Source organism: Carettochelys insculpta, chromosome 31 (genome assembly GCF_033958435.1).
Source record: "Carettochelys insculpta isolate YL-2023 chromosome 31, ASM3395843v1, whole genome shotgun sequence".
Lineage (NCBI taxonomy): Eukaryota > Metazoa > Chordata > Testudines > Carettochelyidae > Carettochelys > Carettochelys insculpta.
This window is the reverse complement of record NC_134167.1, coordinates 3,786,758-3,813,103: the sequence shown is the minus strand read 5'-3', so window position 1 is coordinate 3,813,103 and position 26,346 is coordinate 3,786,758. Positions and strand designations below refer to the sequence as shown.

Sequence of the window (26,346 nt, the reverse complement as noted above, 5' to 3'; positions counted from 1 at the left end):
AGGAGGCCTCCAGCTTCCTCCTCATCTGCCCCTGCTTCTGGCTCCTGCCCAGCCTTTTTTGCTCTTGGTTCATCAGGCTGGCATCAGGCCCCTTGGTTGGAGCTGACGGGGCAGGAGCTAACTAGGTGGCGTTGCACCAGCACCCTGCTGCAGGGAGTTTTACCACCAAAGAATTTATTCTTGTCTATTTGTGGGCTTGATTGCGGCTCCAGGCTACACCATTGCCTAGAAAGCTGATGCTAAGAGGGTGAACCAGAGTGTGCAGCTACCCAAAGTGGACTCTCTCAAACCCAACAGAGCTGATATTCTGCATGTCTTCCCTGACACAAGACCTGGAGGGCATTCTCCAGGCTGTGCAAGGACCAGGAGTTTTCAGCATAACTCTTTCGATTCGCTTGCGGAAATGCCATGCCCTCTGCTGCTCAGACGACTTGTGCTTGTGATCCCATTGTGACCTCAGATACACTGGAATATGTGTGCAAACAAACACTGCATGTCAGGACAAGAGGTCAGACATGATGTTGGTTGTGAGATTGCTGGCCACTGTCGAATCCCCGCCACTGTTGTCCTTCCTGATTGGGCGCTGACGGGCTCCTTATTTGTGACGTGACTGAGGTGTTCTTCCTAGCAGCCCCCAGATCCAGAAGATGGGACCAGGCTCTTGTCAAATGTCCAAGTGCAGGGTCTCCTCAGGGAGGGACAGCTCCATTTAGTGTAGTCACAGCTGTAGGAACCTCTCCCTGACTCTGTCGGGTGGGGGAGCAGAGGCTGTGGGAGCAGAGCAGTGGCCAGACAGTGCTTGGGAGGCAGGCACCAGTTCAGTTTCAGGTCTGGAGCTGTGCAGGGAACGCTGCTGAGTGAAAGTGCTGTCTGTAGCTGAAAGGGATGATCCCTGAAGGTGGCAGCACTAGCAGCTGGCTGGCAGCAACCACTGTAATAGCAAAGGCGAGAAAGAAGCCACTCAGAAAGGTAGAAGTGCGCAGGCAGTGCTGTAGGGGGCTGGACATCCGTGTGCTTCCTAACACACATGGGCACACACTTCCCAAGACACAAGGACACACAGGTGCCCATTTTCCGTGGAGCACGCGTACATGCCGAGACACACAGACCAAAGTACACACTTGCCAAACACACACACACACGGGCAGAGATGCTTTGCTGCTGTAGGAATTGTGAAAGCTCTGCAGGGAACATTCAACTCCCTTGGTACTCGAAGCAGCAGTCCATGGCACTGGGACCCTCTGCTAGCTGCCAAAAACTTCCAGCTGTGGACCATCCTCCGCAGTTGGCATGATCTCTTCACTCCTGCCAGGGAGAGGGAAACCTGAATTTCAATAAGCCGAGGATCCCACTGATAAATTGTTGGGTGACTGAGGGCCACACCTCATTGGTTTAAATGGAGTAAGATCCAGCCGCTGTCACCATTAAGGGGCCACTCACAGGGACTATGGGCTCCAGGGAAGCAATTCTGTGGGATAAGGCCCTTGGAGATCCTTGAATAAAATGCTTTACTTTGCCTACAAACCCAGAGCTTTGACTCTGGGACATACCACTGCTTCTCGAGCACAATTTCATACCGCCAGGGTAAATCTCATCTGTGCAGGAGATAGAACTCTCTTGAGAGTTGATTCAAGATGAGGGAACAAACTCCTATGGGAAACAAGGAGTGTCACGAACCTCACCTTTTTTGTGGGGACCCGCATGGAACTTGGAAGGATGAGCTCAAGTGGCAGGAGGGAAGAGTCTGGAAAGGCACAAAGAAATCAGTCTGTGTACACATGGCTAGAGCACTAGATGAAGTCACATCATTTCTGTTAGTCACTCTCTTAATAAACAGGCAGTTTAGTTTTACAAGCATCAAGTCCTCTCAAATGAACAACCAGCAAGCAACATGGGTGGCAGTCTAACAAATCCCAAAGCAAGGCAGAGTGTGTTATTAACAGGCAACCGAAACAACAGCTAGAAACACAGACAGCAGGCAGGTGGAATATTAGATCTCGAGACTGAAAGCCTTCTACAAATATGGAAGCAGCAGAAACAAAAATTCAGGCTGTGTACCAAACTGAGCGTAGGGGCAAAGACTGAGAAAAAGAAGGAAAGCTTTTCTACCAGGTGGTTTGGTAAAAGTGGAGGAGAAATGAGTGAAACACTGTGGCCAAGAATAACGTCAAAACACTGCAACTGGTGTAAAAGGGATTTGACAAGTGCTGTGACACAAGACAGAAGGAGAGACAGACTGTTTTACCTGAAACCAAGAAGCAGAGAGCAAGTAGATACTTACATTGAGGAACTGAGAACTCTGGCCTCTACAAGTAAATTTGGAGACCTTTAAGATTCCCTAACCAGAGGCAAGATCATTTGTGGGACTCGTGATCTCAGTTCACAGGAGAGACTGTTGAAAGAAACAGATTCAGCCCTAGAGAAATGCCTCCAAATAGCAAGGGCAGCTGAGTTATCCAGGATCAAAACAATGACAGTCCCTGGTGCGGAGCAGGTTTAAGCTCAAGGAATCCAAGAGGCAGGCTAGAGACAGACTGATCAAGCATACAACCATCATGGTCCAGTATCTGTCTTGTGGAAAGTGACACAAAAGACAGAAACAACCATGTCCAATCCGCAGCCGTCAGGATAAGGTGTGTGGAAAACAGACCAACTTTGTGTTCCAATGCTGCCACAACATGCGGTGACTGAGGACATCGGGCCTGCCAGTGACGAGGTGGTGAACTACCATGAACGTGCACTGCAGAAGAAGTCTGCCAACCTTTCAACTGCCACACTCGCCACTCTACTATTAGATGTGCAGCCGATTATATTCCAGTCAGCTCCTGGAGCCAGTGGCAACGTTGTCCAGCAAGACAGATTCACAGCCCTGGACAAACGTGACCGAACCCTGGTGATGTACAATGAAGCAAATCTAAGGCCAGCAGGCAACCCTGGCTTCTGATAACTTCTCTCATTCCAGGCATTTATCGCCTGAATATCTGGCACGCAAGCATACCACTGTGGGTAGCAGGGCAGCGTAAGGCATGGATCTCACTGCAATTAACATCAAAATAGTAATAATAATAATTCCTCAGTGTGAAAGTGCAGGGAGAAAAGTCACCGTACGGCCTGACCACTACGTTAAGAGCATTCAAGGAGATGGACGCCTAGCAAAGACGGTGCAGCCTGGGAGACTGCTGAAATGCAGAGTTCCAGTAGCTCTGTTGGGGTCAGTGATGGCGGAATCAGCATCATTACACCCATTTAAATGGTAACAGACAGAATCTGCAGCAAAGCAGCATTAAGGCACCCCCTGAGGCAAAAGGAAAGAGGTAGCAGCCTTTGTGGAACTCAGAAGGAGCAGCACAGATTACAGGAAAGAAGAAGAGTTTGGAGGAGGCACACAGAAGTCAGTTTGAGTGCAGGTGGTGTGAATGCTTGTTGCCTTTGCAGCAGCTCTGTCAGAACTTAATCAAGAGCTGGCTTAGTTTTCCAAGCATGGAGTCCTCTTATGTCCACATGGTACATTAAACACCTGCTCCAAGCCCGGGGTGCACTTCTTCAGCCTGTCCTTGTTTACTATAAACGTGTGGTGGCATGGACCTCTGAAGACAAACAAGCCCCACTGAACACACTTTTCTCCCCCAGGGGAGAGGATGAATGAGAGAACAAACCACATGACAAATGTCAGTCCAGTGGCATCACACGCCACTGGAAGGTGCTCAGACAGGGTGGTGATGATGGCAGTATGCTAAATCGGACCCTTCGTCACTATCACACGCAGTAAAAAGGTCTCCGTGTTTCTGTAGCTCCAGTTGATTCAGCTGACTTTCCTTGTGGTACACTTTGTCTCTATCTAGCTGTCAAGTGAAATACCTTTTTCACCTGAACCGAAGTTCCCTGGGCAAAACCACAGCTAGAGAGACTTCCCCATTCTGTTTTCTTCATTCCATGGGCAGGGCCAGAATTAGATTTTGTCTCACTGCCACAGGGAGCCAAACATAGCAGCTCTCAAATCTGTGTGGAGGTGTTGGAAAGACACACTTCGAAACCCGGTCACAGTGTGCCCACAATGGTGCAGAAATGTGATGCCATATGTGGAATAAGCACAACTGGACCAGGATCTACTGAGGGCATCCTGCTGCCTTCAAGGAGTGGGAGCACAATTTAGTGGTTAACGTGCAGGCCTGGACATTAGGAGTCCTGGGTTCTATTCCTAGATGACTTGCGTATGCCAATGTCTTAAACACAACTTCTGACACTGAATACCTCTTTTTCGGAGACTCTCTGGATTTGTGGCGGATACTCAGAATCTGCAGTGGCATTTGAATTCAACAGGGCTGTGTGTGTTTTCCCTTCTGCAAACCAGGTCCAAAGGGTGTGTCTCTCATTGGTCACCCAAATCCAGTGGTGTCGGAGCCTCTCAACCCTGCCGCTTGCCTTGCTCCAAAATGAGGCTAACAACGCAGAGGCCGGTCTGCTGCACGGTGCAGGGGCAGTGGTGTTTTCTGCGGTGACATCTGGAAAGCACTTTGCAATCTCTGAGTGGAAGATGCTGTGCTCAGATGAGGGAAGGTTCTAATGACTAAGGTTGGCCCACAGCTAGCAAGAATGGAGACACTGGAGCATGAAAGTGAGCGTTAAGCCAGTAGGGAGATTAGTGCTCAGCCTTCTGTGAGGCTGATGGACTCTTCCCTCCTTTATGTCCCAATTTATTTATTTCGCGGGGAGGACATAAGCAGGAGATGGCGGTTTCTCAGGGTTCAGACTGAAGCTTCCATATCCTGTTACCAGACAGGAACCCTGAACTCCCTTCTGTTCCGCTGCAGCCTCTCTCCCTCGCTCACCTCCTTTGGACAGCAGTGACAGGATCCACAGAGAGGCGGGAGGAGTATTTAATTACAGCTTATGGTGAAGGAGAGGAAACGAGGATGGGGCCCAGTCCTGCTTAGAGCTGGGGACTAGTGTTCTCCATGCTTGGGTGGATTGAGATTCAGGTGCTGCCCAGCTGATGAGCAGAGCACCCAGAGCCGTGAGCCTAAGTTTCTGCTGGCGGTGCACATCCCCACGTTCCTCAGTACACATTACAAATGATTCTGCACATGGCTGGAAAAAACGAGAGGGAATGCTGCTGAGGAGACGTGGTCTATCCCTTTACACCTTTGTCCAGGGTGAGGACCTGGCACTGTAATTCTGGGTGATACGGGTGGAGAGTGTTCCAGTTGCCGGATGAGAGCTCTGTGCTGTGCACCGATGTGTGCTCACTGCGGCAATTATTGCAAAAGCATGAGGGTTTCTGAAGGCCAAATTTAGCTTTATGTCAACTTGTTCTGCTGCAGATCACCAAGTACGGGGGGGTTCTCGTGGAGGGAGTTATGTGCAGTCAGTGAATTTGTGCCTGAGTTTCTCTGTGTGTCCAGACACGGTTCTCTGTCTGGGCGTGTGCACATGCCTAGTTCTCTGTGTTTCAGTCTGGGAAATTCCTTTATTTACTGTGCAACACATGACAGCTTTTGTCTCTCAGCCAGGAACTTTAACGTTAAATACTGAAGTGCTTTAAAGGGCTTGGTAAAGGGAAATCTTGGAAATACACTGAAAGAACACTTTAGCATCAAGGAACTACACCAGAAATATGAAGAGACTGGATCTATCTGTCTAGTAATACACATTGCTGAAGATGTCTTGGTGAAATGCACTATAGTCTCTGAGAACTGATCTAATTATGAGCTGTAATGAGTAAATAGTGTGCCAATATCACATCAAATCTCTGCAGTGAGGATTCCAGATTGTTTGTAGGGCCTTTGTGTACTTCTCCGGTTGTTTCTTCTACCTCCTTGGGACCAATGTAGAAACGTTGTTCTCAATTAATAACAAATGCAAGAAAATTGAATGTGATCTGCTTTGTCTGAGAGCTGGGAAAGGCGCGAGGGAGTCTCTTCCATCAGTGGCTTTGCTCCAGAGAGATACAGCAGGCAGGAAGCAAACCCACAGTTTTGTCAGTTGCACTTGGTGAGGCCAAGAGGAACAATTTGGAAACTCAAAGCCAATTCTGGCTTCTGCAGATCAGGAACTTTTGCTCTTGGTGCTTCCAGACTGGGACTAAAGGGCAAAAGTTTTTCAAAGGGGCAACCAGAGGCATAAGCTATTTGTTTCCTTCTATACAGGGACCTAGCTGGCTTTCCTTGCAGAAGAATGTTATCCCCTTTTCTGATCTACAGACTATCAAAGTGCAGGAGCCTTCCAAGCAGGATGATTGCAGTTTTGTGATGGTCTCATTATTTTAATATAGAGATTTGAATTGCTCCAAAGGAGCATCTGTATTTCCCACTGACATTTTTATTGTGATTTTTTCCAATAAGAATGAAGCTTTTATTTTATTTTTTTCCAAAAGAAGGCTCATGAGATTATGTGCCCCTTCAACAGGACTGCCACAACTGAAATAATCTCATACACAGCGTTATTCAAGTCATTCATTTCCCCAGTGCAGGCAACGGCAGCAGTGTGACTTCCTGAGTCCCTCGTTCAGCCACTCACTTCCCACTCTAATGCTGACCCTAGGATTTGACCCTCCTTCTGCTGGTGCTACCATGAGAAATGTGAACCTTTATTCAGATCAAGGTTTTGCTGCTTGGGTGTGACCCGTGCTGAACTCAGACACCCTGACTAAAGAGGTTTGACAAGCCTTGATTTTAGCTCCTCTGCTCAGATGTGGCAATTATCATAAAGGGGGTTATGAGAAGAAGGCATGTGCTTGAGAATCAGGTTGTGCCACTTCCCTCTTACACTGACTGGCTGCATGACCTTGGGCAAGTCTCTTGAAACCAAATGGTCCCTGATTTTTGGGTGCCGCCATTTTTGTAAGCTAAATGGGCTCAGGAAGCCTTGGGCCTGATTTTTGGAAAGCCCTGGGAACTCAGATGATGTCAGATGAAGCTCCAATGACTAAATGCTTCTGAAATAACTCGGATGTCTCACTTTTAAAATGCAGGCCCCCTAAATGGATAAAGTTTTCTTTTCCTGCCCGGTGCCTCAGTTTCCCCACTAGTAAAGGGGATATTGCTGCCCTCTTCTTAGGCGGTTACAGAAAGGGCAGATATTAATTTATTATTGTGGTCATATTGGCTACGTCTACACGTGAAGCCTACATCGAAATAGGCTATTTCGATGAATAACATCTACACGTCCTCCAGGGCTGGCAACGTCGATGTTCAACATTGACGTTGCGCAGCACCACATTGAAATAGGCGCAGCGAGGGAATGTCTACACGCCACAGTAGCACACATCGAAATAAGGGTGCCAGGCACAGCTGCAGACAGGGTCACAGGGTGGACTCAACAGCCAGCTGCTCCCTTAAAGGGCCCCTCCCAGACACACTTGCACTAAACACCACAAGATCCACAGAGCCGACAACGAGTTGCAGAACCTGTGCATGCAGCATGAATCCCCCGCTGCAGCAGCAGCCGCCAGAAGCCCTGGGCTAAGGGCTGCTGCACACGGTGACCATAGAGCCCCGCACGGGCTGGAGAGACAGCGTCTCTCAACCCCCCCAGCTGATGGCTGCCATGGACCCCCCCACAATTTCGACGTTGCGGGACGCGGATCGTCTACACGGTCGCTACTTCGACGTTGAACGTCGAAGTAGGGCGCTATTCCGATCCCCTCATGAGGTTAGCGACTTCGACGTCTCGCCGCCTAACGTCGAAGTTAACTTCGAAATAGCGCCCGACGCGTGTAGCCGTGACGGGCGCTATTTTGAAGTTAGTGCCGCTACTTTGAAGTAGCGTGCACGTGTAGACACGGCTTCTGTTATGTGCTCACGTCCTCTCCAATAGCCTGGTCCTGGACACCTTTCCTTATGCACGTATTCCTTACTCACATGAGTAGCACTGCTGGCCTCAGTGGCGTTACTTCTGTGAGCAAGGGCTTGCAAGATGGGTGCACTAATGTGCAGCTCCTGCAATGAGATCCACAGAGGGCCAGTGACGCCACTGGGGACAGGGATGGCTCCTGCAAAGCTCTCACTGCAGGAGCGGTACTGATGTTGCTCTTTAAAGAGTGTCACCGCGCCCGCCCCCATCTTCAGAGCTGCTATGGCGGCAGCTCAGAGCTCCTGTAGCACCCCTGCTCCAGGGACAAGTTGGGGACCCAACCGCACCATAATCAAAGCCAGGCAGACACTGAAAAAGAACCTGCTCCCGTTTTCCATCAAGTGACGGTACCTGAGGCTGCTCACCAGTGAGCCATTTGTTGAGATTCTCATGGTAATTATTTCAGTAACTGTTTCAAAGACGTAATTATTACTTGGCTGACTTAGAACTCCCATATAGCAGAAACTTCCTCTGAACTATGGCCCAGTTTCAGAGAGAACACCCCCAGCCGCCTGTGCTGTGGGGAGCTGCCCCTGGTTACCTTAGGTGCATTAATTTTTTACAAGCTCACAATTAAAAAAAAAAATCTGAACTCTTACCATTTTTGGTGCATGATTAAGACTCCATGCAAGTCTCTCTTTGCAAGATGCTGGGTAGCTCAAGGAAGAGGGAGGTGAAAGAGGACTCTAGCCCTCAGCTGTGGCTGGATTATTCAGCTGGCAGATGTCGAAAGCTAGAGGGTAACGTGTGCTCCAAGCCAAGTAGATCAGGCCTTGCACTCAGCAGGCCTGAGTTCTTGTCCTGATTTTGCCATTGGCTTGCTGGTTGACTTTGGCCAAATCACAGCCTTCCTCTGTACCTCAGTGTCTTCATCTGTAAAATAGGGATAACGATACCAACCTGCTTTGTAACGGACTCAGATTTTTGGAAGAGAATGGCTATCTAAAAAATGTTAACAACTTTCTGCTCCCTGATCTGGGGCCAGTTGTACCACAGCGAACCCTGAGGACTTTCTAAGTTATGTTGGGTGCAGTGGTTCCTGCGGGCCTGCTCCTCCAGCCCAGAACCAGGCAGAGCACAATATGCTCCGTCTTGCTGTCTCCTTCCAGGGATACACCTCCCTTCCCTGCTGACAACAGTCCTATGCGCAGGAATCAGAAGGAACTGAGCCTCCCATGCTCACTCTGTTATCTTAGGACCGAGTTCCTTGTGTCAGATCTTGGCCTTGTTCTGAAGCAGCACAAAGCAGCCAGCTCAGGGACTGAGGGTGCATCCCTGACTCATGTTCCCCCACCTTCTGAAATGAACCATGGGGCCACAGTAGGGATCCCGCACAGGACAGTACAGCACAGCTGCGATGGATCAGCTGTGAGGCTGGCTGGCACTGGGTGCGCTCCATGTGTCTTAAAATTGGACAGCCGAAGAAGCGGGGGTCCCAAAATCACTGGCCACCCATAAAACTGGTGGCTTAACTCCCTGAAGGACATCACTAATGGACTGCTGGGTTCGAAACTAGACCTGCTGGAAACAGGAGGCTTCTCCTCTAGGAGCAGTCCCTTCTCCACGCGCAGCTCACAGCAGGGAGTGGCACTCAATACTGGCTCCAAGAAGCTTTGCCACTGCACTAGAAGGATGATGATGGAGGATGGGTCAGGCTTCGGGGAAGGTGCTGCTTGTTTTGCTATTTTTCCATTGTGAACTCTGAAGTTGTCAATTACCAGCAGCCAGCTGAGCCCCGCTGTCAGGAGGTAAATGCTTGTAAATCCGGCATCGTAACCACTTCCTTGCCCCAGCGAAGGCAGGCGAGAGGAAAGTGGAGCTGGTTCTTCCTCTTTTCAAATCATCAGCAAGGTCAGGTCACCAGGTAGCTGTGTGCGGCGGGTTTGATTGACAAGCGGCTTATTTTCCTGAGTCCTTGCAGGGGTGGGTCTGCTAATAGCCACTCTGAACTCCTGACTCTGAGGACAGATTAATTCCCTGTGGGACAACTGATTTAGTGGAGTTACACTGGGATTGCATTTGACCAGAGCATCCATGTGTCCCCAGACATAGATCCATGTGTATGCTGCCCCTGTGGTGGAGCTGACTTTGCTATTAGCTCCCCCTTTCAGTCTCCCACCCTGGAGGCAGGGTGACATTTTTTTTTACCAACGTCTTTTTCTTGGGGGAATTAATAATAATAATAATAATAATAATAATAATAATAAAAGGCAAATTGAAGCATTTTAAGAATTTGTGCTGCTTTTTGCCAAACTATTCACTATTAAAAACAAAACTTCCAAACCAGACTTTTGACTTTTCTAAACATTTTGATTTTTTTGTGAAATGGCTCCGCTCTTCCAATTTGTTTTAAATAACATTTTAACCATTAAAAATGCCCAAAATAGAAAATACAAGTTTCATTTGACCTAAAAATGATTCTTACCCCTGTTTTTAATTCACCAAAAATTAGAAAAAAGAAGTTTTGATTTCACCTGAAACTAATCTGTGTTCATTTTATTTTACAGAATTACCAGGGAATTAAAAAACCCGTTATTAACCTCACTGGATATGGGGGTGGCAGGGAGGCTGCATGACCAAGGAGTGAACAGTGTGTGTAGGCAGCGTATATGGTCTTGCTGGCAGCCAAACTCTGCATGCCTCAGTTTCTCAATCTAGGACATGGGAATGGCTGTTAAACGGTGCTGTGCAGCAGAGGGTGAGTGCACTGAGATCCTCAGACAAATGGCATTCTGCCAGCAGCACAAAGATGCTGTTTATATTATTTACTTGATACTATGCAATTTGGAGTCTCTGGGGCTGCCCCTGGAGAATTGCTGTTTGGTTTCTTCTGCATTTGTCCATCCATTAATACCATCTGTTGGTCGGCTTCTGCTGTGCTAAGGTCTAACTCACCATTGGCGTGGACCTTTGTAGCCACTCGTAGCAGAGCAGAGTGGGTCCTGAACTCCACTGTTCCCACATGATAGCATTTTACACCAACTTTTCAATGGGGCAAATGGCTGCACAGAGCAATAGAGAAAAAAGACCTTCAGAGTCTGATGAGCCAAACAATTCCTGCTGTAAATCCACCAGAGCTGACTTAAGTTGTCCCAGCGTGTCTCTGAACAACGGCATGGCATTGCCAGCACTCTTCCAATGGTGGCTGTCTCCCCATACCAACGGGGTGGGTGAAGGGCAGCGATCCTTGCTCATAAACAATGCTAAACCATACAGCCCTGATTCCTGCCAAACACCCTGTAAGATGAACAGGCATATCCACCTGGGTGCAGAACGCAGGTTATAGAGGTCAGCTTCAGCACAGCATGTAGGTACGTGCATCAATCCATTGCCATGCAGTGACGGTTAAAGCAAAGCATGTGCTCAACATTAAACGTGTTAAAGTGCTTTGTTGAGCAGCTGAATTGGGGCCTTCGCACAGTCTGCTGTCCTGGCAGTGATCTGGGCACAGAGGAAAGCACACACCTAGGGAGGCCGTGGAACTGCTGTCACTAAAGATATCTAAGAGCAGGTTAGATAAACACCTGTCAGGGATGGTCTAGAGAGTGCTTGGTCCTGCCATGGGACTGGACCTGATGGCCTCTTTAGGTCTCGTACAGTTCTAGTACTCTAGGATTTTGTGATCTCTGCCACTGACAGCATGGCAGTAACCGAGGGGTCAGGGTACATACTCCCCCCCGATTGATCTAACCCACCAGAGCAAAATATTATGGCCTCTCTCTGATCACTATGATCAGCATGCTTCACACACAAGCTTTTCCATTGACTGCAGGGGGTTTCAAATAACCGGTAACACAACTGCACCTTGGTTGCCTGGGGGCTATTTTCTTCTCCTCATCCCCCCATCCCCCTGTTCCCCAGAACAAAAACTGCTGCAATGGAAATTCAAACCAACAAATACAAATACAGTTTCCTCTGGGTGCTAAAAATGACATGCACTCCGGCACCAAAAAATTATCTCAGTGACAATAACAAAGTGGGAATCTATTTCAGTGTCAGCCTGTTCCATTGCAGTCCTTGCAATGGGCTTGTGGCTGCTACCATCGAGCCACTTCCCCCGGGACATGACGTATTTCCTTTCCATCACAGACAGATTTAGAAACAAAACTTTCTACATTTAGGCAGAGAGAGACTCAGCTTCTCTTTTCTTTGGCTCTGATTGTGAGCGAATGGAAGGAGAGAGAAAGGGGGTGGAGTCAGTGCTAGGTGACTGTACTCTGCTTCCGTTTTTGTTTTTTTCTTCTGAATTATCAAAAAGGAACCCAACCCACAATTAATATTTTCCATACAGCAAAGATCTTGCAGACATCAAAGTGAGAGTTTGTGGTTACGGTCTGGTCAATGTTCCTACTATTCAGGACCTGCTCCGTTTGGCGCTTGTAGAGTCTATGTCTGTACCACTAACGGGGCAAAGTCCCAGCCTAGTGAAAACAATGGACATTTTCAGGCAGGCCAACTGTAACCAGCCAGGCAGAATTTTGCAGTCATCTACAAGCCTCTTTCATGTGTCAGTCTCAAAGTACTTTGCTAGTAGTGGTGAATGAAGCCTTGCAATCCCCTTGAAAAGGTAAAGTCTTCTCCCCATTTTACAGGTAAGGAAACAGACACAGGGAGGTGGAGGTCACAAATATGGCTGAGTTGGGGCCCCCCCAGTTACTACAGCGTGGGACTTTTAAATGGTTATAAACACATTTGGCTCTCTGAGATAAGCCTGGCTATACTGTGGTTAGAGCAGGGCCATTTGGTGAGTGGATACCCCTCCCCAGTGCTGTCTGTGCTGAGCACGTCCTGCCCACAATCTCACGCAGGTATTTCTCGGGGTAAGGTGTGTGCCTGTTCATGTATCTACTGTACGTGTTTATGTATTTGCAATGTGCACTGTACATGGATGTACTGTATTGTGCACAGGGTCCTGTATGTATTGTACGTTTGTATGCGTGCATGCCACGTGTACACCACACACACTGTACGTGTGTGTATAGACGGTGCTGTGCACTCTATGTCCTCTACCCCGTTTGTGTGATATACTGTACGTGTGTATTCTGCCCACCCGTCTTCCTCCTTTGTGCATGTGCCTCATATTGGTGTGACTCTGTATGTTCTCTGTGTCCTTCTGGAGACATATGTGAGGAGGTCTGTGTGTTCCTGCCAGCTTGGAGGAGGGAGCCTTGAGCACTAACTCTAGGAAGCTCACATACATGGGGAGCATGTCCCCGGGAATGCAAGGCTGGCTGAAACATAAAGACACCCCCCAGCCCTGGAAACATTCCTGCCCCCCACAAGCAGCTCACCCCGACCATGGAGGGGGGCACTTATTGAAGTCAACTGAGGAGAACTACTTTCTGGTCAGACGCCCCCCCACAGCATTTACTCTTTGGAAAAAAGCTGAATTTTGCCTGCAAATTAAGTTTCAACCAGAAAAATCTCCTGTTTGTCCCAGGGATAACTTTGCTGTGTATGGCTACAAGCCCTGCCCTTCCAACAGGCGCACCTGGCTTTGGCTTGCCTTTGCCCTTCCTCAGGAGCGACTGAACTCATGTGACCCTGATGAGGCAACGAATGAACGACCGTCCGACCACAGCAGCCCCCCACCTTCTAATGCTTTCAGTGGCTTTGGCACATCAAGTTCCCGTTCCTCACCCTGGTCTGGCCAACGCAGCACATTCAAAGATCATGAGACAGCCCCGCAGAAATCATCAGGTTGTCTTAAAAATCACTACGGTTGAAAAGAAAATATAAAAACAACAACAGCCCTATGGCCCTTAACCTGTGGCTGACCTTGAATGACATCATCCTGGTGAAATCTACAACACCTCTGCTCCATTAAAATGCAATGGAGACAGTAATCTTGTGATGCAGCACAGTGCAAGCCACACCCTTTTCCCATTCCTTCAGTGAAGAGACGGCCAAACGTTCAGAGGCAGGTAACATCCCACCTCTGGGTATGTCCACACTGCAGTCACAGGGTAGCTTTAATGTAGACCACCGTGAAGCTCACGCTGCTGCAGCTTCTCTACTATTAATGCAGCTTGGGCACGTCTAACGACCAGCCATCTCACCCTGCGACTGCCAAACAGGCAGAGGCCTTGTCCAGCGTTCCCCTTAATTTTTTTCCCTCCATAGGCAGAATGAAATTTTGTTACATGAACCAAGGCATTTGCTGATGTGCACCACCAATAGAACTCATGTTGCCGGCTGTGGGCGCTCTGCTACTCAGCTGGACAGCACCTAAGTCTCTCCTGGGCAGCTGCTCAAGCGCTCAGCTTACTGGGAACGCTGGCCCTGTCTACACTACTGAGCGCACAGCGGCCTAACTGCACGGCTGCAGCTGTGTCACTGTACGATCGCTCACGTAGCCACTCTATGGTGAGGGCAGAGAGCTCTCCCATCAACATAATTAAACCACCTCCAAGGAGCAGGGGTAGCTATGCTGGCTGGAGAGCAGGCTCTCGCCGACACTGTACTGTTCACACCTGTGCTTCTCTTGGTGTGTCCTTTTCTCACTCCTGAGTGAGATAAGTTGTGCAGATGTAGGCTTATCTAGCAACTCAGTTTTGCAGCATCTGTTGGTGGATGGCCTCTGGCTCTCAGCTAAGGGCCCTCTTCAGCTGTGTAGAGAATGCATAAAGTCAGCATAAAGGTAATTTTCGCTCAAAGTAGTGTCAAGTGGCGTTAATAGAAATCAGACCCAGGAAAGGCACCGAAAGGCAGTGTGCATATAACTTTGCTTCTCTTCGTCTAAAATTAAAATTAAAAAGGATACGGATAATTTCCTAGAAGGATAAACATCCGATTTTCCCCTCTCCTTTTCCACCAAAAATAAACTGGCTAGCCACAAGGAATGAAAGGCAGAGAGGAGAGGATGACTATAGTTGACTACAGGATGTCAGCAAAGACTGACCTTTCATTTATACCAGGCCCTCGGCACTAATCTCACAGGCCAATTACACCCTCCGTGAAGGGTACATTTAAAAAGAAGTGAAAGAGAACTCCACTTTAGCTGACTTCCATGACATGTCAAACTGTCATTTCCTTTCCTTGCTAATTTTAACTCAGATCGCAAACATGGTAATGCATTTTGTATTTTTTCCCCTGGGTTGTGGCGTGTTACAACTCAGCTTCCTTTTTTTCTTTTCCTCTTTCCTTCTGAGGCCTGCAGTTTCATTTTGGGGTAGTGGTGGGGAGGCTGACAGGTTCAGACTCTGCCCTACTCCTGAAATAGAACCATTACAGACACTCACAGGTGCTGTGAATGTAATCGGCGGCTTTGTAAATGACACAATAGCCCCAGGCGTAAAGCCATAGGAGAAAGACCTGCTCTTCCTTCAGATCCTATGAATCCCTTCACTAGATTGCAGGCATTCCTCCTGTCACAAGCAAATTGTGTCCAGATAAAGGAGTATGTCATGTAAGCTGGTGCAAATGAGCTAACCGGGCTGGATGCTGGAATGACTCAGTGGATTCTCTGGCCTGTTAGGAGGGAGGTCCCTTCTGGCCCTAATATCCACAAAGCTGTAAGAAGAGTTGCCCAAAGCATGGCACAGGTGAGAGCATATTTTGTAGTTCGGAAATGCATAAAAGTTTCAAAAGAACCTTCCTCACTTGCATGCCTCAATCATGCTGAAAGTGAATGGAATTTAGCACCCCAGGTCACTTGTGTGTGTTTGAACAGTTGTCTTGGAGGGGTATTCACTCAGGGTGGCTTGTCCCTCCTACCGCTTGCACCCTGTATGCTACCTTTGGTGCACTAGCTTATTAGGCATGTTCTGCAGCTGAACTGGACTCCTCCAGCTCCCAATGCAGCCATGCCGTCGCTCCTGTGCTGTGATTGACACCAACTCCCCTTCCAGTGCCAGAAGGGTCTCTGGCTCCATCTACACTGCAACAAAAGACCAGTGGCATAACAGGGTCAGCTGACTTTGGCTCCCCAGGCTTGGGCTGCAGGGCTATAAAGCTGCAGTATAGACATTTGCGTTCAGGTTGGAGGCCGGGCTCTGGAACCCCACAAAGGGGTTGGGCCTCAGCATATGGGTTCCAGCCTGAATCTTTACACCCTCAGCTCGAGTCAGACTCAGAAGGGGTTGCAGGGGTGGTGTAGTCAAACCTCTGTGATTGAGTCAATTGGCTCTGAGACTCCACCACTGTGAGCAAGCTTTAACCTGGTTAGCACGGCCCCTGGAGCTGGGAAGCCCCAGCCATGCAAGTTCCAGCACAGGCTGTCCAGACCCACCTGGAACCGTGGTGACTACTCACAGGGCTAGCCGGCAGTGAAGAGTATCCTCCCACACCTTCCCTTCTGCGGGGCCTGAGCGAGCCGTGTAGCCATACCCAGCGTGTGGCAGGGCAAGTGGCCCTTTGCTGCCCCACCACTGTGCTTTAAACAAGGTGTGGGAGGCTCAGTCTCTCTCAGGCCAGCAGGACGGGGGACAGATGCAATTGTTATGTATTTTACAGCACTTCCCTGAGGCTCCATGTTAGACTGGGGCCCTATCAGGCTGCGGCCGTGCTTACGCCCAGCCTAAGAAACCTCCTGCCGCACAGAGCTCACAGCCTCAAGGTTGTGCACATCCGTCCTGCCACACGCTGAGCTGAGCCCAACCTCGAGAGTCCTTATGCCTTGCACTACTGACTTTGGGTGATGCTAGCAACAGACAACCTCCCCTCCACCTGCAGCTGGAGACCTAGACAGATGTTTCCCTCTGCCCAGGTGAACGCCTCTGAGTTAGGTTTGGTGTGGGTGCAGAACTTCCCAGCTCCAGCTATCTGCCTTAAACACAAACCTTCAGCATTTCACAACTTCAGCTGAAGAGTGAAACTACGCCCGAGAGGAAAGAAAACGTCTTGTGGCTTTCCTGGGACCAAAGGGCTGACATTTGCAACCACACAAAACAGAGTTATACTGACACCAAGCCCAGAAATGGCAAATTAAAAATATATATACATATATTGGGTGATTATGGAGCCTGGAAATTGGAGCCCAGAGCAGCTTTGGGTCTGCCACACACCTAGTGTGGAAGAAGGTCCAAGGAAGAAGGATGGCTCCCTGGGATCAGCTCCTGCAGGCCACAGTGGGGATAGAGTCGATGTTTCAGGACGTTCTGTGAGAAGGATGGTCAGATGGAAGCTCCCACCCACGTCTCCAGTGACAGCTGGTCTCTGTGGCCCGACACTCGGATTTCATTGTGTGGTGGGGCACCTGACGCCCCTCTCCTCTGCATCATCTTCTTGCTGATCCTTCTTCTCTTTAACCAGCGGTGGGCAACACGGGGCTCATCAGGGTTCCACGTGTGCCTCCTCTCTGCTCACTTCCCACATGGCTCTCGCACACTTATTGCTCCTGCTCCTCCCCCTCCCTCCCAGAACTTCTGAAGCACTGCAGATCAGCTGATTCACACCCGTCCCGCTTCCTCCTGTGAGTCAGCTGATTCATAGCATTCAGGCTCTGAGCAGGAGGGGCAGGAGCGAGGACAGGCCACGAAGCAGCCAATTTCTGGTGCTCTGGAACTGCTGGGCGGAGGCTGGCAGGTTCGATACTGTGCAGTCAGCGTAAATGCTGCTTTTCTGACACTGGAAGTTGACGACAGTTCTACGGATGCTTCTACTTGTTTTGAAGTATTCAGCACGCCATGTGTTAATTTATTTAACCTTATTCTTGGGAGCAGGGTCAGCGCACGTGGCTGAGCTCAGTCTTGCAGCCCACGGAGGCGAAGGAGGGCTGCTCGTGTGGCCCACTCACGAGGCTGGGTTGCCCATTTCTGCTTTAAACTGTTCCCCTTCCCCATCTTTATTCAGCCACTTCTGCCAGGCCATGACCTGCTATGGCTGCTCTCCGGAAAGGAGAATTCAGTGCGCACTCCAAGAGCCGGCAGAGAAGTAAGCAGGGTCCTTATTACAGGTATGGTTAGATCGCTCAAGTCTTTCCCTGATCTAAAGCCCATCTAAGGCTCTGGTTCCTGGGTCCCTGTGCTGGCTGCGCCCATGCAGCCCAGGGACTGGTCGAAGAACTGGTGGTGTACACGGTCTACGGTGCTGGTTCCACCATGAGTGCAGTGGACTGGACTTGATGACCTTCTGAGGTTCCTTCCAGCTCTATAATTCTACGTCCATGATCACTGTGCAGCAGTAGATGGAGTCAATGAACAGCAAACACGGCAGACAGCCCAATGGTGTGGTGGGTGACATGGCCACTGTCTTGGCAGCAGGGACTCCAGGACTGCCCCAGGACTAGTGCTGAACACTCTCAGTCTGTCGTGCTGTGCTGGTACGGGGGCTGTACTTCTGCTGTCGCCCAAGTGCCTTGCTGCAGGCTCCTTGAATGGAGGTTTAAGATGCTCAGAGGCTCATGGCAAAGAGCAAGACGTGGCCTTGATGACCCATCCACTTCCTTCCTTGCAGCAGCACTGAGTCAGACTCTCCAGAGGAGTCAAGCAGAACTCACAGAGGTCTGGATACCGTGTGTGTCATTTCTGGGTTGGCCTGCACAGTCAACACACCCAGCATGTAGCTTAGCCCTGCACCTGACCTCCAAAAGGCACCATGCCCTGCGAGACACAAGTCTCTTGTAGGTGGTGAGCAAATGAGCGTTTGGTGCATGATAAGGGTCCATGCCGGAGCAGAGGGCAGGAGAACGAGCATGCGAGAAGAATGCTGAGGAAGGAGGTGGTGGGTGTCCCTTTGTGTCTGACGAGGTGGGTTTGGATTACAGCTGCTGTGGATCGCTAGCCTGGGAGACAGCCGGATGTGAAAGCACTTGCGCTTCAAGTTCCCCTTTGAAGCTAGAGGAAGACGTTTGATCAGAGCCGCAGAATCATCATGGAATCAGAGATGGAAAAGACTCATGAGGTCATGACCGGTTCATCCCCACTGCGGGGCCCTGAGTGGATCCTTCCCAGCTATGTGTTCTCCAGAGCCAAGCGATGAGGCCCCATCACTTGTCCTGGGAGGTTATTCTGCAGCCTAGCACATGATGCTTTGGCAGTGTGGAGCACTGTACCTGCTATTGCAGACCAGACAGTCAATAGAGGTTATGGCCAGGTTTCCTAGTGCTCACCAGTATTGGAACCAGATTCACCAAAAATCTCAGAGACCTCAGAATCCAATGTGCACCCAACATGCTGAGCAACTCTGCTAATCTCATCACTGCCTTTTTACAGCTGCCCTGAACTCCAAGGCATTTCCCGCCAACCCAACCCAACCCAACCTCATGAGAACACCACAGGAGTCTTTCATATGAGGTTCTCTGATTGCTTTACAACAGGACAAGATCCAAGACCTCCTTGGGTGGCAGATCAGATGCGGGAACTGAGGTGCCCAAGGTTTGAGAAGAAGGAGTCAGTGGTGGTGAAGGGAGTAGAACTCAAGCGTGGCATTCCCTCTAAGCTGAGCACTTGGGCAGCCACTCAGGGGAGATTCAGGAGCCACTCAGCTGATCATCAGAGAGCCCACAGTTGCTCACAGCCAGCATGTGTATCTGTTGGCGGTGCACATCCACACAGGACTCTGTATACATAACAAAATTTATTCTGCCCATGGATAGAAAAAAATAGAGGGAACGCTGCCCAAGAGTCCTGATTCCTATCTGTTTTTAGTCATGCCCTCAATTCCTTGAGGCTCGGAATGAAACACAGGACAGCCAATTACCATCCGTGGCGCCGACCACCAGACTGCACTTTCTCCAGCACAACTGAGTGCTGAGCCTGTGTTGGTGCCACACACCGGAGTGCTGGTGGCCTTGGAAATGCACTGGCAGACCCTGTGGGGAAGAGGCGCCACAGGGTAAACGTTAATGCAAATCATGTTCAATGCCACACTTTATTCTGATTGCTGCAATCAGGAACAGGTACAACGGGAAAAAAGCACAGACAAAACAAAACACAAAAGCCCCCACCCACACACAGATGCAGGAAATGCTACGCTGAGCCTAGGCCAGAAAGGAAGACACATGCTGGAGGGCAGGATCTGGCTTCTCTATCCCAATGGGATTCCCACACCGCACTGCTTAGAGCCTGACTGTGGCCGAGCCAGAGGGCCCCAGCTCTGTCACTTCGGTAGGAGACACAACATCTGGTGTGCAGCTGTGAGAGTCCACCACGCGTGCTTGGGGAAGCGAGGGGGTGAATGCGGAGCGTGGGACTCGGGGAAGGGTTAAATCTGGGTGGTCACTGCAGAGGCGATTGTAAAGACTTCCGCTTCATCTTTTGGTGCCCGGGGGCTGTGCCTCACTCTGCTCTCCCTCACAGAAGCCTAACCCCATCGATTTGCCCGGGCCCACGCCTGCTTTAGATAGCCACAAGCGAGTTCAGAATCGGGCTCTCCAGACCGATGACCCTCTCTCTGCTCACCCGCAGCCTGGGTGCTGATGGGCTCTTCAAGAGACTCAGCGTCTCTCCCCAGTGCCAGCTGCACTGCTAGAACGGCAGCTTTGGAGGCGGCGGCTGTGCAAGCCAGCTGTGAAACTTTGTGCTGGCTGAAACCAGGGGGAGAGACATCACCTAGCTGAGAAAATCCCAGCTGGCTTTTTGGGATGAGGGCAGCTTTCTAGCTATAGGAGTGAGGACTATAGTCGCACGTTGAAGGCAAGGTGGCTGCAAAGGGGCCAGAGGGCAGACAAAATATCCCACGCAAAACCCTCAAGCCCAGAGTTGCCCTGGCCCCTGCAGCCCCTGAATGGGAAAGGTGAAAGCTGCTTCCTCAGGGCCCTGGGCTGGCAGCCGCATCGCTGCCTCACTGCAGGGGAAAATCAGGCTCCAAGTACAAAATAGCACATCACCTCTGCAGACTGCCCCGTGGCGCTGCATAAACCCCACACAAGAGGCAGGAGCAGGGCTGTGGCTGCAGCACAGGGGGAGGGGTTGAACTGATGCGGTGGCGCTCACGGGGCACCGGGTCACAAGCAGAGCACTGTGCAGACGGAGTGGCGGGAGGACAGACGACTTGCTCCATGGAAGGCACCAAGCTGGCCCCAGCAGCGAGGAGGCACCGAGCTGAAAGAGACAAGGAGTTAACAGAATGGGGATAAGCTTTTGCAGCAACAAGGGCAGAGGCTGCACGCGCCATTTTACAGAGCCCCGTAGGGCAACAGGGAAACACAAATGACAACGCCACGACGAGCGATCCTCTTCCCAGGGAGAGATCTGGGGCGCAGAGGGCCCGACCGCCGCTGCTTCTAGTCACTGGGATGTTGAGTGAGGAACTGGGTCGCAGCCACAGGGGATCCGAGCCGAAACTGCTCAACAAATGGCTCCAATGGCCAGGAACCTGGGGAGAGAGCAAAGCAGAGGGAGCTAAAGTCAAGCTCTGAGGGCTGTTCTGGCCAGGGGCTTCACATGCAGGCACCAGCAAAAGACAGTTGCCCATGCTTGCCTCATTGCTGGGGGGCTCTCAGCACTGCAACCTGCCATCTGGTGCCTCTGGGCAAAGAGCTGCCCTTCTTTCCCATGGACTTTCCTCACATGGCTGCTTGGGCCACCCATGGAAAGCCTCAGAGCATCTCCTGAGTTGCTCGCCGTTCTATCTGCTGATGTGTCTGCTTGTCTCCTTTCTTCCTGCTCACCTCTAATGAGTTTCCTGCCAGCCCGGCTCCCTGGGGCTCCGGGGTCATGGCTTAGCCATGGACGAGGTGCGGCGGAAGGGATTCACTCTGCAGAGCCCAGCTGCCCCAGACCTGACCCAGCGTGGCAGGCTCAGCCCTGAGGGTCACCACTTCTGAGCCTCTGGCTCTCCTCACCTTTGTCCTTTTGCTTTTGTCTCCTGAGTCGGGAGTTTGCACAGCGATGTTGGTGAGGGAACGCTTGCTGCCGTCACCAGCGGGGAACAGGGAGGGAAGGGCCTTTCTGGACAGCTGCCCCCTGGGACACAGAGCGCAAAGGACTGTCGTGCAGTTGGTCATTGCAGGGCAGGTGGGTGCCCTGGGGGACGGTTCTGAGAGGAGGATGTGCACACTGGCGTTCCCAGCCTCACTAGCATGGGGAGGGGGCAAAAGGCAGCACGCCTCATGCACAGCTACGGGAACAGCCTGGGCTTAAAGGGCCAGCTCCTCAGCAGTGCCCATTTAACTCAGTGGAAGATCTGGCTCAGCACATTCGAGGAACTGCTGTGAGCACCCTGTGGGGCCGGCAGAGAGCAGGTGCCATTCTCTGCTGCGCTGGCTGCCTCAGGAGCTGTGGGCCAAGGCTGAGGAGCAGGCCTGTGCTAACAGGCGGCACTGAGATTCGCTCTTTGTTTTCCTGACCTGCACGGTGGCGACCACATCCTGCCAGAGAGAGGCAAAGAGAGAGACGCTGCCAGAGCGACCCCAGTGCCTCCCTGAGTCCCTTCCAGCCTGCTCAAACGAGTGCTGATGCTCCTGCACCTTCGCAGGCTGCCACACTTGCCCCTGGGGGGAGTCTGTTTGTTGTAAGTGCTGTTTTTTCCTTTCATCTTCTTCCTCCTCCCACACCCACTGCTGCTTCCTGATGACCTTTGGAGCAGACCTTCCCCCGGCTTCCCACAAGCCCACCCCAAGACGCTGTGGAAATCCCCAGCCACTGAGCCGAGATGGGGGAGCAGGGGGGGAACAAGGGAGCTTCCCATTCCCTTCCATGAGAGGACTGGGAGCTGTGTTAAACCAGCAGCACCATTAACCCCTGAAGCACAGCCTCACGGGTATTTGGAGAGCTTCCTGGTCCCTCGCCTCTCGTCTCCCCCATCCCAACATGCTTCAGAGAGACCCGTGGGAGATGGAGCAAGGCTCTGACCCAGGAACCGGGTTCAGTGCTTTCAGCATCCCCGTGTAGCCACTGGATCAGCATGATGCTCTGCTTGACCTGCCCAGGGCATTCTGGGAAAATCTAAGGTGCCCTTCCTCCGCACCCCAGGCTGTCTCAAGCAGGGCCCAGTGCAGGAAGGGTGAGAGGTGAAGGCGGCTAGCCAGAGGGAATGACCCCACTCACACCAGGAACCAGGACGGGAGCAATTTTTCTCAGAAACAAGAAGTGAGACGCACGCAGTGCCCAGTGTCTCTGCATAGGAGCTGAGGGTGGGCAGAGGGCATTCCTTCCATGCCCGGAGGTGGCAGAGCGCACCTTGGCCAGGCTAGGTGCTGCACGTGTGTTTTCCTCAGTGGGGGTGGCTGGGATGTCCTTCTTCCTGGCCCTGTGGGCAGCCTGGGGGTGGCAGGGACTCCCCTCGCTCCAGGGAGGAGACATCGAACATCTACAGGGCCTAGCATGACTTCTCTTCATCCCTGCAGGCTCTGAAATGGGATGGAGTCATCCTCCCTCGGCCTCTCCTAGCTGCCCTGTATTACAGCTGTGCACAGAAGCTGGGTGGTGTATCAAATAGATAGTTACGTGGTACCCAGCACTCCCCGTCCCCCAGGGCCTGAGAGCTGGGCAGGGGGAGCATCAGCTAGGCCAAGCCCAGGCATTAGTGTGTGGCAGGGAAGAGTCTGCCAGTGATTGCACAGCTCCCCTTGGTGCGAATGGCAAAGCTTGCTCTTGAGCTCTGAAGCGGCTAGATGCCCCCATCTTTGGGATGTCCTGCAATTCCCGCAGCTGCGAGGGGTGTAATAGGGCGGGCACCTTGTCTGAGAGGTGCTCCACAAAGGGGGCTTGGAGAAGGAAGGTTGTTAGCCCTGAATTCTGGCAATGTGGGGCGGGGGCGTTCAATTCCCTACTCTGCTACAGACTCTGCCCGTGACCTTGGGCCAGTCACTTAACTCCCCTGTGCTTCAGTTCTCCCTCTGTACAAGGGGGACAATAGCAGTGCTCTACTTGTGGGAGTGGTCATATGTATAAAAATCAGAGTGACAGCCCCTCGTGTGGGCACCATCCTACCAGAATAGCATAATCCGGTTTGGCACAGCTAGGCTCAGCCGCCTGCAGAGCACGCCGCACCACAGTCTGGCTATGACTGGCAAAGCTACATTGATAAAAATATCCCACCCTGGAGGGCTAGAGTGAAGCTTGTTGTGTGTAGACTAGAGCTCCCTGGCCAATGGCCTGTCCCCATTCACACCTGAGGCTTCCCACCCTCCCTCCATGAGCCTTCCCATAGGGCACAACCCAGCCCGCAGCGACCCTGCCGAGCTCCCCGCCATTACCTGCAGTGACACCACGACACGGCGCCGAGCCTGAGCTCTCTGAACCCTTTCGCCCAGCTCAGTCCCCTTCCTCTGCGTCCCCGTTCACATGCACACCCCGCTAGCTCACGGGGCTTGTGCTTGCCCACAGTATTACTGGTCTTGTCTCAACTCAGCCAGCCATTCCCCTCACCACAATAAGCTGCAGCCGGAGCCACAGGCCTGCTGCCACTGGGGCTACTGGAGGGGTGAAGTGCTGTTCAGTGCGAAGGGGGAGATCAGAACTCGCCCCCCACAGATGGGCTGTCCTTGCCCTGCTCTCCAACACAAGGCCCCTGCAGACGACAGGCCAGCGATGCACTGGCCGGGCCTGTCGCGCTGGGCGTGTGTATCTAGCATGGTACCCCCTTACCTTTACACTGGGATGTTCTGAATTAAAGCAACTAGAAAATACTGTACCATGCTGAGGAGGGGCTGGGCCAACCCCTGTGGGAGCCTCTCCAGCTCCGGGGTAGGAGGGTACCCCTTATCTGACTCCAAACTGCACGGCAAACCCTGCCTGCTGCTTTTGCAAAACAGCTGAGCTAAGGGGTGTTGCTTCATCGCATGCCTCGCCAAGAGTGGCTTCAGCCCAGAGCCAGTAAGCAGTGGGGGACACATCCTGACTCAGACCCCTCCCCTTTCCTGCCACAGGCAGTAGGAGGAGTGGGCTCACCCATGGCCACTGACTCGAGATGAGTCAGTGCCCCTCAGAAGGGCTCTGAAGTCGGTTGCTTTTGTGGTTCTGCGGCTGGGCGAGAGTGAAAAAGCCCCTGTTCTACTGTCGAAGCTGCGTTTTTCCATGAGACTGTCAGATTTAGGTTAACTCTGAGGAAGTGTTGATCATGGAACATGTGGGTCACTGCCTGGACGGGATGTGCCACGTTAGTTCATTCACCTTTCTCTGCACTGCCCCCAGAGGGGCGTTCCCTCTGTGTGGCTTGTTGCAGAGCCGAGGCGCCTTGCGTGGCAGCCCGTGCTGCAGAGAAGCAGCTGGCTAGGATGCTGAGGCGGTGCTGCATGCTGACACACCAAGGTCCTTCCTTTCATCTGTGTGCTGATGGAGAGCACAGGTGATGTGTGGTGGCACTCAGAAGATGCATCGCCATGTCCCCGCCAGAACACTAATCGCTAAATGGGGCGCCCCCCCATGCCTCCTCCCTGCCTCTCTGGGGAGATCCCTGCATCCCCTCCCCCAGCAGGTACCCACTGCCCTGACTGGAAGGTAGCCCTGGCAAAAGGTGCTGGAGACCGTTTGCCATCTGGCTCCTGGCCTGCACAGGAGCACAGGGGAATTTGGGCCTTGTCTACACTAGAGATTTGGAGTGCTTTAACAATCCTGACATTGTTCAAGCAGCCCAGTCTCTGCTGGACGCACAATTGTAGCAGGGCAAAAGTGCTATGTGCTGGCGCGGTCTGTCCCATCTGGGCAGGGGAAGGAGCTATGCTGGCATAAAGGCACCTTGACAGCAGCGTAACTGCAGCACCACAAGGTCAGTGAAACATCCCCACCCCCGTGTGACCTGGCCAGCCTCTGGCTCAAAGGGAGTGTGGAGGGAGTACATGTGTCCCAAGTGCCAGGGGTGGGAGGGCAAGGGGCTGGCCAGCCACTGGGGCGGGAGGAGTAGGGGCCTGGTGGCTGTAGCAGGGCTCCACCCCTCTGCACTCCTGGGCAGCAGAGCAACACCCCCCCCAGCTCGCTCGAGGGAAGGACAGTGCGGCCCCACAAGCGCCAGTGGGGAGCAGAATGAGCAGGAGCCACATCGCTCTGCTGCATCTCCAGCCTGCCTCGGCTGGGGGAGGAGCAGGGGTAGGGAGAGTCATGGCCTGGGCTGGAGGGGGTTGATCTGGCCCTTCCTTAGGCTAAGAGGGGGTCACATGGCGGGTGGCCCCATGGCGCCCTCTTTACCGGTTGACCTGTCAGACACAGTTAGTTCTTGCCCTTTCTGTTTCTGCCTGCAGAGATCGCAAGGACCGGCACTGCTTAGCTTTGAGCAGAGAAATGAAGAGATGGGTGCTTTTCGGAGCAGGGACTGTCTCTCTGTGCTCGGTTTGTACCGCACTGAGCACAACGGCAGGCCTGGCCTCTAGGCACCCCCGTGAGACAAATAATGCATAACAACCAGAGAGGCAAACAAATGATTATGATGGCTCGGAATTATTTGCACTGAGATAACAGCGACAAGCACCAGTCCCAGCTCAGAACTCCAGTGTGCTCAGCACTGCACAAACAGAAGGCAAAGCTGGAGGTGGGTCAGGGCTCCTCTCTACCCCGCTTCATCATACTACAGCAAAGGGATGTAACCACCGGACAGGCAATGAAAGGTAAGTTAGGTGACAGAATGCATTCCTGGGGGACAGCCACCAGGATCGGAGCTTAGTGAGGTGCAACCCAA

General features: G+C 51.8%; 1 protein-coding gene and 1 long non-coding RNA gene across 6 annotated transcripts in view; both read right to left on the bottom strand.

Moving 5' to 3' along the window:
* The window catches only part of LOC142004338 (early growth response protein 3), a 324,184-nt gene that overhangs the window by 95,119 nt on the left and 202,719 nt on the right, over positions 1-26,346 (bottom strand). The window lies entirely within an intron of this gene.
* On the bottom strand, positions 953-13,469 carry LOC142004216 (uncharacterized). The gene is made up of 4 exons (XR_012642952.1): positions 13,444-13,469; positions 2,282-2,392; positions 1,683-1,744; positions 953-1,305 (listed from the first exon to the last, which is right to left on the bottom strand). It is a non-coding gene; the product is annotated as an uncharacterized LOC142004216 (long non-coding RNA).